The following is a 12,888-nucleotide window of genomic DNA, read 5'->3' on the forward strand; positions in this document are numbered from 1 at the left end:
ATCTTGATGCAAAATGGGCTTAAAGTGAGTGCAACGATCATGAAAACTTGTCCTAAATGGAAAGTCAACCATTTCCAATTTAAGTAACTTTTCCAATTCCTGATTAAATGATGAATCCATGATCCAACCTTGATAAAATTTCACATGTATGATTCCCTAGGCATAGATTTTGAGATTCCACTCTCAAAATGTCAAGAGTTGACTTTTCTGGCCCCATAGTTGACTTTTCCCAAATTGTCTGATTCCCGATTCCATTGATCAATTGAAGCACTTCTAGCTCAAATAAAGAGCTGATTTTTTGTATTTAGACCCTTGTGGACATATGGAGGGCCATGGAAAAGAGTTTCACCCAAAGAATCAGAAATAAACTGATTTTATACCAAACCCTAGTTTTAGGGCAAAATGATCAAGAACTGATTGCACTGATTGCCAATGGATCTTTCTGAGATAATTGTGAATCTTCTTAGGCCAAGATGCCTCTCTAATCATGACATGGATGAGCTCCTCTACTTCCAACCAAACATTACCTATTGCAGGTAACCATGAAACCCTAATTTCCTGATTAAGTCCAGATGAACACTCTGATAGCTCTGAATCTTTCACTGATGAATTGGGGACCATAATAAGATACTTGGACCCCCCTGAGACCCTTGAGACTTGTATACTTAGAAAATAAAGTCCAATTCTCAATCTTGCTTTGTGTGGGCTCCTTCTATTAAGGAGTGATCGATCAAAACCTGATCTCCATGTCACTAATGCAGTATGCAATGAGTATGACCTAATATGATGCTAATGAAGTGTGAAACATAATCCCATGCTTCCAGGAAAAATGAAGGGTAAATTTTGGGGTATTACAGCTGCCCCTATTCAATCAACTGGAAACCCGAAAGGAAGATAGCAACGGCTTTCGCACTTTCGATGTATCAAGTGATTGAATACGAAAAAAGCCCGAAAATTTACACTGAAGTGAAAAAATGAAGTAACAATGCCTGTCAGAATCGGCCAAGAGGTGGTCTTGAAAAAGAATCCGTCTGGTATGGTGAGAGTCGGTCTGAACACCGAAACAAGGAATGTTAGTCTGAATACCAAAATAAATGGTAACACAGAAATAACCATGGCTCGAATGCCGCTCATCAATCTGAATACTGGAAATGACTTCGATCTAAGCATCGGACAATACTTGATTATCAAACATCGGTCTGAACACCGGGAAACTGGCCTGAATGCCACTTCGGTCTGAATACCGGAAACTTGGCCTGAATGCCACAAGTTGCGTCGACCTGAACGTCAGAAACTTCTTCGATCTGAACATCGGAAAACTGGCCTGAATGCCACTTCGGTATGAATACCTGATAACATGAAATAATATCACATTCTAGGACTCAATTTAATTAAATTATATTATTATTTACTTCAATTTATTTCATTTTACGCGATATTACTCGGTATTTTCTTTCTATTTATCTCAGGTAGTTTATTTGAAGCACAAGTAAAAAAGGAAGAAAAGGAGGTGCAAAAAGAATGAAAAGAGGCAAATATCAAAAGCCAAAGCCCAGCCCAAAAACACAGGCGCTGTGCCTGTGACGAGCGTCACACAGGCTGTGACGAGCGTCACGCTTTACCCACTTGTGTTACGAGCGTAACACATGGTGTGACGAACGTCACACCATTCTCCTATATTTTTGGCTTCAGAAGCGCAACAAAGACGTTGAGGCCTATTGTTACGCTTGACCATTGGAACGTGAATGGAAGAATCTTGGAAACCGTTACAACAAAGTGACCAGTATAAATATTGGCCTTGCAAACCCTGTAGAAGCCTCTCCGACTTCGTTCAATTTTCTTCTTCCAGCCGTGCAAGCATACCATTATTTTTCTTTACTGTTTTTGCTTTTAATTGCAGTTTTTATTTTTATTTTCTTTTCCAGTTAAGCTTTCAGTACTTAATTAATTCTTTTTCGCACAATAGTTTCTACACTGGAAACTATTGTGTATCTTTTACTAGATCTAACCTTACGTTAGACCCTAGATTTTTATTCCTTCACTTTTATTTTTCTGTCTGATTGAAGAATTCAAGAACAAATCCAACCGGTCTGTGGTGGATGTTCAAGATTGCTGTTAATTACTCAGGTTCTTTAATTATTGTTTGAATTTATATATGCTTTGTTTTACTGTTTATTTATATTATTTGCCTGAGATGAATTTGTTTATGCATGATAATTATTTAGATCTGTTTAGTATGTCTGGCTAATTTATCTAGGTATCGGTATGTAAAGTAAGCGGAATGAAGGAATCAAAACTAAGTTGGTTTAATTAAGTTTAAAATTAAAATCACTCTTTTCACGGTCTCAATTTACAGGTTTAATAACAAGGTTTTTGTACGAAAGTAAAAGACATAAAGAAGTTAAAATCAATAGAACGAGAGTTTGAGTTTTTGACTGGACAGTGTTAATTGGACATTAATTCTAGATCAGGGCGAGAGCAATTTTTAGAGTTAATTAAATTCTAATCTTTTCCAAAAAGTATTTTTAAAGGTTGAATGTGAAGACGAGAGTTAAGCATTTGAATTTAATTGTATAACCTAAGTCAACAGAGCGAGAGTTTGAGACAAGGGTGTTTAAACGATTAGTGTTTTCTTAAAAAGAGTTTCTACGGATTCTATTGTTTTCAAAAAAGTGGTTTTTGACTTAACTAATAAGTGACAGCTACGTTAATATAAAATCATAGTTCATTCAATAGAGCGAGAGTTTGAGATAAGACTTTTAATCAATAGTGTCAACTAAAAAGATTTATTTTAAAACCAAGAAACCAATGAAGAATTGATTCCCTAATTACGACGAACTACATACCGATATCCGCTTTATTGATATTTAATCTAGATCCTATTTTTAGTTTTAACTTTTCCCCAAACAATCAAAGTATTACCCGCCTTAGCTTTACGAAGTAACCTTAGAAAACGGTATATCGATTCATAAGTCCCTGTGGGATCAATATCTTTTAAAACTACGCGATAGAACTGTGCACTTACAGTTTGTACCCCAAATTCGACTCATAAAGTCGCGATCAAGTTTTTGGCGCCGTTGCCGGGGACTTTTATTTAGTCGATATCGTAACTCTTCTGTTACGCTGTAGAGACTAAGGCTTATTTTCCTTTTCTTTTCTTTCTTTCGTTGATTTGTATGCCACACACTCGCTCACAAGGAGAGTTGTTCTACTTACGAATCAACGATATCGAACTATATCTTCGAGTCTTACGACGAATTCGGGAATATCGTGCTGCAAACAATCTCCCTCCTGTCGAACTTCCTGATCTCAAAAATCTTCTTCCTTCGCCGATACCCGAGATGGCAGAACCAGCTCGTGCTCTTCGAGATTACGCCGCTCCATCGCAAGATGAGCCGCATTCGAGTATTGCTCCACCCGCAATCGAAGCAAACAACTTTGAACTTAAACCTTCACTGTTACAGGCAGTGCAACAAAACCAATTCTCTGGAAATCCTACCAAGGATCCAAACCTTCATTTATCCATATTTGTCCAATACGTTGATACTGTTAAAGCTAATGGTGTCACTTTAGAGGCAATTCGACTTCGTCTTTTTCCTTTCTCGTTAAGAGATAGCGCTAGAAGATGGCTTCAATCTCTTCCTTCCAACTCAGTCACCACATGGAACGAGTTGAAGAAAGTTTTTCTTGCCCGATATTTTCCGCCGAGCAAAACAGCTATGTTAAGAGCCCAGATAAATGGATTTAAACAGAAAGATAACGAGTCTTTTTACGAAGCATGGGAAAGATACAAAGACGTGATGAGACTTTGTCCACACCATGGTTTAGAAGACTGGTTAGTAATTCATACCTTCTATAATGGTCTCCTGTACAACACGAGGTTAACAATAGACGCCGCCGCAGGTGGTGCACTAATGAACAAACCTTATGCTGATGCTTACCAACTTATCGAAAGCATGGCTCAAAACCACTATCAGTGGGGAAGCGAACGAACAATGGTAGAAAAACCTCAAACGAAAACTGGCATGTACGAGATAAGTAACCTTGATCATGTTAATGCAAAAGTGGATGCTCTGGTCCAGAAAATTGAAAGTTTAAATGTATCACCTCCAGCCACCGTGGTAGCCATAACTCAGAATTGCGAAGTCTGTGGAATCCAAGGTCACACTCCTGCAGATTGTCAACTCCTAACAGGAATCCAAGCGGAGCAAGTAAACTATGCTCAAGGAAGCCCCTACTCGCATACCTATAACTCAAATTGGAAGAATCATCCCAATTTTTCATATAAGAGTAATAATGCTTTATACGCACCTGGACAATCTCCAAATCAAGCCCCAGCTATACCTCCAGGATATCAAAAGCCGATCCCATCTACACCTAACAATAACGCCCCTAGGAAATCCAACTTGGAAATCATGATGGAAAACTTTATAGCTTCTCAACAGCAAACCAATAAAGATTTCTTAAACCAGAATGTACACACTGGCGAATAAATTAAACAACTAGCAAGTAAAGTAGATGCCCTGGCTACCCATAACAAAATGCTGGAAACGCAAATATCACAAGTAGCTCAACAACAAGCGCCTACTGCTGCCCCAACTGGTACATTTCCTGGACAACCCCAACCTAACCCGAGAAGCCACGCTCATGCAATTATACTGAGAAGTGGAACGGAAGTGGAAGGACCGTCTGACCCAAGGATAGAAAACCAAAACTCTAAAAAGTCAACTGAGGAAGAAAGTGAACCTAAGGAAAAGGAAGAGAGTAATAAGGAAACCGTAGAAAAGAAGGAACCTTATGTACCTCCACCACCTTATAAACCACCTATCCCTTACCCTCAAAGGCTTATTAAAACCAAAGATGCGGGCCAATTCAAAAAATTTGTTGACCTACTAAAACAATTAAACGTCACAATTCCGTTTACAGAAGCTATTACGCAGATGCCCTCATATGCCAAGTTCTTAAAAGAAATTCTTTCTAATAAAAGGAAACTTGAAGATAGCGAAACCGTTACACTCACCGCTGAATGTAGCGCTATAATCCAGAATATGCCTCCTAAACTTAAAGACCCAGGTAGTTTCTCTATACCCTGTCACATAGGAAAATTTGTCATTGACAAAGCCTTATGCGATTTAGGAGCCGGTATTAGTGTTATGCCTTTATCCATATGCAAGAAACTGGAAATGGGAGAATTAAGACCAACTAAAATGTCTGTGCAACTAGCAGATCATTCCGTTAGATATCCTGTAGGAATTCTTGAAAATGTTCCAGTGCGCATAGGTCAATTCTACATTCCAACTGATTTTATAATTATGGATATTAGAGAAGATGAAGTTACACCCATTATACTGGGAAGACCGTTCTTAGCAACGGCCGGTGCAATCATAGACGTAAAACGAGGACGACTCACTTTCGAAGTAGGAGAAGAGAAAATTGAGTTCATTCTTTCCCAATTTTTGAAAGCACCTGCAATAGAAGATACATGTTACTTCATGGATATCATCGATGAATGCATAAAAGAAACGGAGTTAGAAAAAGACAAATCATCTGACTATCTTGTAGAAGACAAACTTAACCAATGTTTAGCAATAACACCAGACCCTACGCAATGCCTTAAGAAACCAACCCTAGACCTGAAAACACTTCCCAAAAATCTGAGATATGAATTCCTAGACTTAGAACGTGAACGACCAGTGATAGTTAATGCTGACCTAGGAAGACTCAAAACAGAAAAACTCCTACATATCTTAAGAAAATATCCAACCGCACTAGGATACAACATCACCGATCTTAAAGGGATAAGCCCTTCTATTTGTATGCACCGCATCATGCTATAAGAAGACTGTAAAACTTCTAGGGAACACCAGAGGAGACTAAACCCGATCCTGAGTGAGGTAGTGAAGAAGGAAATAACCAAGTTATTAGAGGCAGGTATCATATATCCTATATCTGATAGCAAATGGGTTAGTCCTGTACACGTAGTACCAAAGAAAGGAGGTGTAACAGTCATTGAAAATGAAAAAGGAGAAACTATAACCAAACGAATCGAATCGGGATGGAGAATGTGCATTGACTATAGGAAACTAAACAAAGCAACCCGAAAAGATCATTTCCCTTTACCATTCATTGACCAGATGTTAGAACGATTAGCAAAACATTCTCATTTCTGCTATCTAGACGGTTACTCAGGCTTCTTTCAAATACCAATTCACCCTGATGACCAAGAAAAGACAACATTCACATGTCCCTTTGGTACCTTCGCTTATCGACGAATGCCATTTGGCTTGTGCAATGCTCCCGCAACCTTCCAAAGGTGCATGATGGCCATATTCGCCGATTTTCTAGAAAACATCATGGAAGTATTTATGGATGACTTTTCCGTATGCGGACAAAGCTTTGAAGAATGCCTTGAAAACCTAGAAAGAGTTATAGAGCGATGTGTAAAAGTAAACCTAGTACTTAATTGGGAAAAATGTCACTTTATGGTACAAGAAGGAATTGTTTTAGGACACATCATCTCGAACAGAGGAATTGAAGTAGACAAAGCCAAAATAGAGGTAATCGAAAACCTTCAACCCCCGAAAACTGTGAGAGAAGTACAAAGCTTCTTAGGACATGCCGGTTTTTACCGACGATTCATTAAAGACTTCTCTAAAATAACTAAACCTTTAACCGGGCTATTAATGAAGGATGCTGAATTCATATTCGATAATAGATGTTTAGAAGCATTTCAAACGCTTAAACAAGCACTGATCTCCACGCCCATAATGTAGACACCAGATTAGAATGAACCATTCGAAATAATGTGTGATGCCAGTGATTACGCTGTAGGTGCTGTTTTAGGACAACGAAGGGATAAAAAGCTTCACGTTATATATTACGCAAGTAGAACTCTAGATGAAGCACAAATGAATTACGCCACAACCGAGAAAGAACTTCTAGCAGTAGTGTTTGCGCTAGATAAATTTCGTTCTTACCTGGTCGGAGCCAAAATAATCATCTACATTGACCACGCTGCTATCAAATACCTCTTAACAAAAAAAGATGCTAAACCTAGACTCCTAAGGTGGATCCTGTTGCTACAAGAGTTCGATTTGGAAATCAAAGACAAGAAAGGAACTGAAAACGTAGTAGCAGATCACCTCTCGAGACTTGAGAACCTTGAATCGGAAAGAACATCGATCAACGATGATTTCTCGTACGATAAACTTATAGCTACTTTGGAAGAAAATAACGCTGATAAACAGGTAGAAACCACCTTAGCTATATCTGTTACACCGTGGTACGCTGACCTCGTCAATTATTTAGCTGCCGGAATAGTTCCACCTACTTTATCCTACCAGCAAAAGAAACGATTCTTCTATGACATAAAACACTATTACTGGGATGACCCCTTACTTTTTAAAAGAGGTCCCGATGGTATTTTCCGTCGGTGTATACCTGAAGAAGAGGTAGAAAATATAATCCAACACTGTCACTCCGCTCCTTATAGTGGACATGCAAGTACATCCAAGACCTGCTCTAAAATCCTACAAGCCGGTTTCTATTGGCCAAATATATGGAAGGATGTACATGCAGCTATTAAGAAATGTGACAGATGTCAACGCACAGGAAACATATCTAGACGTGACGAGATGCCACAAAAGGGCGTTTTAGAAGTAGAGATTTTCGACGTGTGGGGAATAGACTTCATGGGACCTTTTCCATCCTCTTTCGGTAACAAATACATACTCGTGGCAGTTGACTACGTATCAAAATGGATTGAAGCTATAGCTTCTCCAACAAACGACACACGAGTAGTAACTAGACTCTTTAAGAATATAATATTTCCAAGGTTTGGTGTCCCAAGAATAGTAGTCAGTGATGGTGGATCGCATTTCATATCCAAGGTACTCGAAAAACTACTGCTTAAGTATGGCGTAAGACATAGAGTAGCAACACCTTACCACCCTCAAACCAGTGGGCAAGTGGAAGTGTCTAACAGAGAAATCAAACAGATACTAGAGAAAACAGTCGCCACTTCAAGGAAAGACTGGTCATTGAAATTACCAGAAGCTTTATGGGCTTACCGAACTGCTTACAAAACTCCCATAGGGACAACCCCATTTAAGCTCATTTATGGAAAATCCTGTCACCTCCCGGTAGAATTAGAACATAAAGCCTATTGGGCTATTAAAAATTTAAATTTAAACTATAAAGCCGCCGGCGAAAAGAGAATCCTTGATATAAGCGAATTAGAGGAACTCAGAAGAGATGCTTACGAAAATGCCAGAATCTACAAAGAAAGAACAAAACAATGGCATGACAAGCGCATATCAAGGAATATCTTCAAACAAGGCGATACAGTCCTTTTATTTAACTCTAGGCTAAAGTTATTCCCGGGAAAACTACGATCTAGATGGTCAGGTCCTTTTCAAATCACCAATGTTTTCCCCAGTGGAGCGGTAGAAATTAAAGGCAAAAATATGGAACCATTTACCGTAAACGGGCAACGTCTAAAACATTATCACTATGCAGAAAACAATGAAGATTCGTAAGTCTTGCACTTAGACGAAATGCTTCCAGAATTTATAAATTATATTTGATAGTTTTAATGTCGAGCTTGCGACATTAAACAAAGCGCTTGGTGGGAGACAACCCACAAATATTTATCTTTTTACTTCTTCCTTAATTATTCTTTTAATTTTTGTTTAGTATTCATTCTTAATTTATTTTAATTTATTAAAAACTTTTCTCTTCTTCTTTCGGCATTTGGCCAAATCCTGACTAAAACTCTTGTTTCTCTTTTCTCTAGCTAACACTAACCTGATGGGACAAATTGATCGTATGGATATCAAATTCAGAGGGAAAGCTCAGAAACAAAAGTTTGAGGAACTAGCCACGAGAGAGATACTACCTAGCCTGTATGCTGATGACTGGGCAATGACTGCCCTTGGACTAAGAGAAAGTGTCCTGTATTTGCTGAGTCAGATAGGGTGGGAAACCTCTCCTATCCGTAGACATTTCGTCACCTACCGGAGACTAACACTAGAATTCCTTACTTCCCTGATCTATCTACCCAGCCATGGGAAAGGAATAAGCAGAGGTTTCATCCAGTTCAGAATGTTTAACATGGAGTACCAATTTAATATTCAAGACTTTACCAACCTTTTAGGTTTCCCTACCTCTTTTGATACATTCACAGTGAGCCAAGAAGAACTTTTTGAATATAGAGAACTTGAACACTTTTGGGGAAGCTTGACTGGAAATGACGATCCCGAGGAACATGAGTTTCTCTCTGGAAACATACATAACCCAACCTTTCGTTATTTCCATAAGATCCTGACCCACACCTTATTTGGGAAGAAGCCAAACAGTACCACAGTTTCACGTGATGAACTCTTCATCATATTTTGTGTTTCCCAGAACCGTCCAGTAAACGGTGGCACTTTTATGTTGGAAAATTTAGACCACCTTATCCAAGATGAACGAGCACCAATTCGAATAGGCGGTTTGATAACCATGATTGGTAATGCTATCGGATTACGTCAGCCTATGCTTGACTTAAGCCCTTTTTGTGGCATTACTATTATGAGTATACCCTTCCTCTTCAACACTATGTTTATAGCAAACCTAGGATCTGACGAGTTTGAGCTTATAATTAATAACCAAGTTCTTTGCCTATTCCCCATGCCCAATCCTAGGACTAGTGTTCATAACCGCAATAACTGGCTCTACAATCTGAACGAAGCCCCCTCTCCTGCTAGATCCACTGAATCCATCCAGGACTATGAGATTTGTGATGACCAGATTCCTTATGCTGAATCAGACCCTTAGACACCATCTGGTTATTATGATATTGATCCTCCTCCTCAGCCTGTTCAGACCGAAGAATCGGCAATACCCGATCTTAGGCATCATATGCCCGGAACTGATTATAACGCTGCCATTGAAGCTTTGATGTCAGAACAAGACGCCCTCAGAGAAGAGTTCGCTAACATGAGACACAAATTTCTGGGATACATGAACAGTATGACAAATCAGTTTCACGAGTTGCTATACCGTGTTAACTCCTTTGTTCCTCCGGCCAGAGATCATGCAGATGGATAGAAGTCGTTTTTCTTAGTTATTTAGTTTTAGTTAGATTATTCATTAATGTTATTTCAAATTATGTTCGTATTTGTTTCTCTTTCGCATTTTTGTTTTTTTTCCAATGTTACATTATGATTATTTTATGAAGCTATTGATTTATTCTATTTTATTATGAATTATGCAATATCTATCAAAAATGCTCTCTACTGTTGCTGCCTACATAACTTATTAAAGAAAAAAATATATTTATGCACTATTATACAAAGTAGAATAGCATGCAGGGGAAATTTAAATCGCAGAGTAAAATAATCTGAAGCAAAGCAAAACAAAAAAATAAAATAAACTACTATAATTATTATGAAGAACGCAAGCAGTAACCATGCCAGAATGACTGTGTGACGAGCGTCACACAATCTATCACGGACGTCACGCCAAGTGCCTGTGACGCCCGTCACGCCCCTGTCACGAACGTGACACCGTCTGACCATGTTAACGTTACTAACCGTTGGGAGACGACCGTTACACCACTTCACCTTTTTACCTTCCCCATTTATTCACATTTACCCATATTTATTTACTTTTCAACCACTCCCTTTCCAACTTCCAATTTTTTTCCCTATAAATACCTACCATACCTTTCTTCATACACCACAAACCATTCTCTAAACTCAATTTCATTTCCCTTCTCCCCTAATTACCTCTTTCAAACCACTTATCGATATGGCGGGAAACCAAGCTTTCGGAAATATCATCTTCCGATCCGAAGATGATAATTATCAAAGGGAGCAGTTCGAGCGTTTCCAACAACGAGGTGTCACCTCTACCAGGTATCCTGATTTAACTTGTTTACAAGAATTAGGATTACTTCAAGGTATAGAATGGATGCTCCGTCTTGCTGATTTAACCTTTCTATGCACGCATAATCAACCTACCTACCCGTCCCTAACCTTAGAATTTTTAAGTTCATATGCGTACAACACTCCCACCGGTGAAGACGAGTACTTAACCGGTACCACAACCTTCCGTATGTTCAACACCGAGTACTCCCTATCCCAAAACCAATTGAGTACCATGCTACAGTTCCCCATCGAAGGTCAAGTCTACCCCAGAATCCCTCCAAACTTAAACTGGAACACAGTTGCCGCTTTCGACCTCTTTAGGAAAATATCCGGTGTAGATGCCAAAAACTGGGAAGAGCTCCTTGTTTCCCATATACATAACCCAACTATCCGGTACTTTATCCGCATCCTGCAAAACACAGTTTTTGGAAGACCGAACAACAGCAAGGTCAACGCAAAGGAATTATTCTTCCTCGAATGCGTCTTCGAACCGAATACTAAGGTAAACGCCGCCTCCTTCCTATTTCATCATATCCGCACCTTATGTGCTAGAGGCCGTAAACCTTTTGTAATTGGTGGATTAATCACCACCATAGCACTTGGCTTAAACCTAGGGGACCGACTCCAAACTTTAGAATCTTTACCTCCTCTCTTTATGGATATAAGCTACTGTCGGTCCAGCCGCCTAATAAAGAACAGAGTAGGCGGAAAATATTACCTTATGGTGAATAACCAGGCAGTCCCAAGCATTGTTCTATCCAACATTGCCCTAACAGATGTCACCAACCCCAACCGCCACCTCTATGATCTGAATGCTCTCGAAGCTACCGAGCCTTCACATGCAAACCCGTCTACAGACGAGTTCGAAGAAATGGAGCAAGGTGATCATGCTCCTGCACAACAATCAGTCCCGCTCAACCCTTTCGATAATGCAGCGGGCCCATCCTCACGACGTCGTCGACGAAGAAGGCCTGCAACCAACGACGACATCATGGATGCTATTGATGGTATGCAAGCACAGAATCTCAAAATGATGCAAATGATGCGCCAAATGCAACAACAACAGGAAGAGAGGAATGCCATAACCGACCAGCGGTTCACTGATTTGCTTAGCAGGTTTGACAACTTAGAAGTACATCAACGATCACCAGGTCCAAGAACAAGAGGCGACAGGCACCATTAACTTTAGTTTCTTTTTCCTCTTTTTTTTATTTATCTCTGAAACATTGGGGACAATGTTTCATTTACGTATGGGGGGTAACCGTGTTCTTTCTATCCTCCTTTTTCTTTTTCTAGTATGTATCTTTCTTTTCATTGTTATTTCCCTTATAAAAAAAAAATCTTATAATATAGATTTATTTTAAGTTAAGTCCCAAGTGTAAAAAATTTCTATTATCTATTCCCTCAAAATTTTCATGAGCCATAACAAAAATTCAACACACTCAGTAAGTATAAAGGTTGCTCATTTTATCGAACTTGAGACAAATTAAGACAAAAACTATTACCGCCAAACACTCTAAACAAACCTCAACATGTCAGATCAGAAAGGCACCTGCTATACAAGTCCATGGACTTTTAACTTTATAGTAACCCCAAGTAGTTTATACGAGAAGTCAGCACCATCTTAATAGCAAACTACGTGGAGAGCCGATGAATATAAGTGAATGATTCCCAAAGTAACATAAAAAAATATATATATCAGGAAATGCACTAATTAAGTTAGGTGATCCTTACCAGATCATTTAATCTAAAGGTTGCAGATCATACAAAAGCATAATATGAAAGATCCATTATGAGTTGGTTCAGCAAGTATCTGGTGCTGAACTTGGTAGGGCAGACTACGGTCCGATCCCCCGCAATTTGCAATGGACTGAATAACGAAGTAATCCGACTTATGTACCAGAACTTCTAGCAAAAAGGGGATCAGAATCACTAACCGGTTACTCCATTATGTGCGCGAAAAGATAAAGGGCTTAAT

General features: G+C 39.1%; 1 protein-coding gene and 1 non-coding gene across 2 annotated transcripts in view; one reads left to right on the top strand and one right to left on the bottom strand.

Annotated features, from left to right (window-relative positions):
- The window catches only part of LOC127081775 (uncharacterized), a 142,694-nt gene that overhangs the window by 80,564 nt on the left and 49,242 nt on the right, over positions 1-12,888 (top strand). The gene's annotated exons all lie outside the window — the stretch shown is intronic.
- Positions 3,720-3,826, bottom strand: LOC127088366 (small nucleolar RNA R71). Its single transcript, XR_007790204.1, has one exon. It is a non-coding gene; the product is annotated as a small nucleolar RNA R71 (small nucleolar RNA).

The sequence above is a fragment of the Lathyrus oleraceus genome, chromosome 5 (assembly GCF_024323335.1).
Source record: "Lathyrus oleraceus cultivar Zhongwan6 chromosome 5, CAAS_Psat_ZW6_1.0, whole genome shotgun sequence".
In the NCBI taxonomy this organism is placed as follows: Eukaryota; Viridiplantae; Streptophyta; class Magnoliopsida; order Fabales; family Fabaceae; genus Lathyrus; species Lathyrus oleraceus.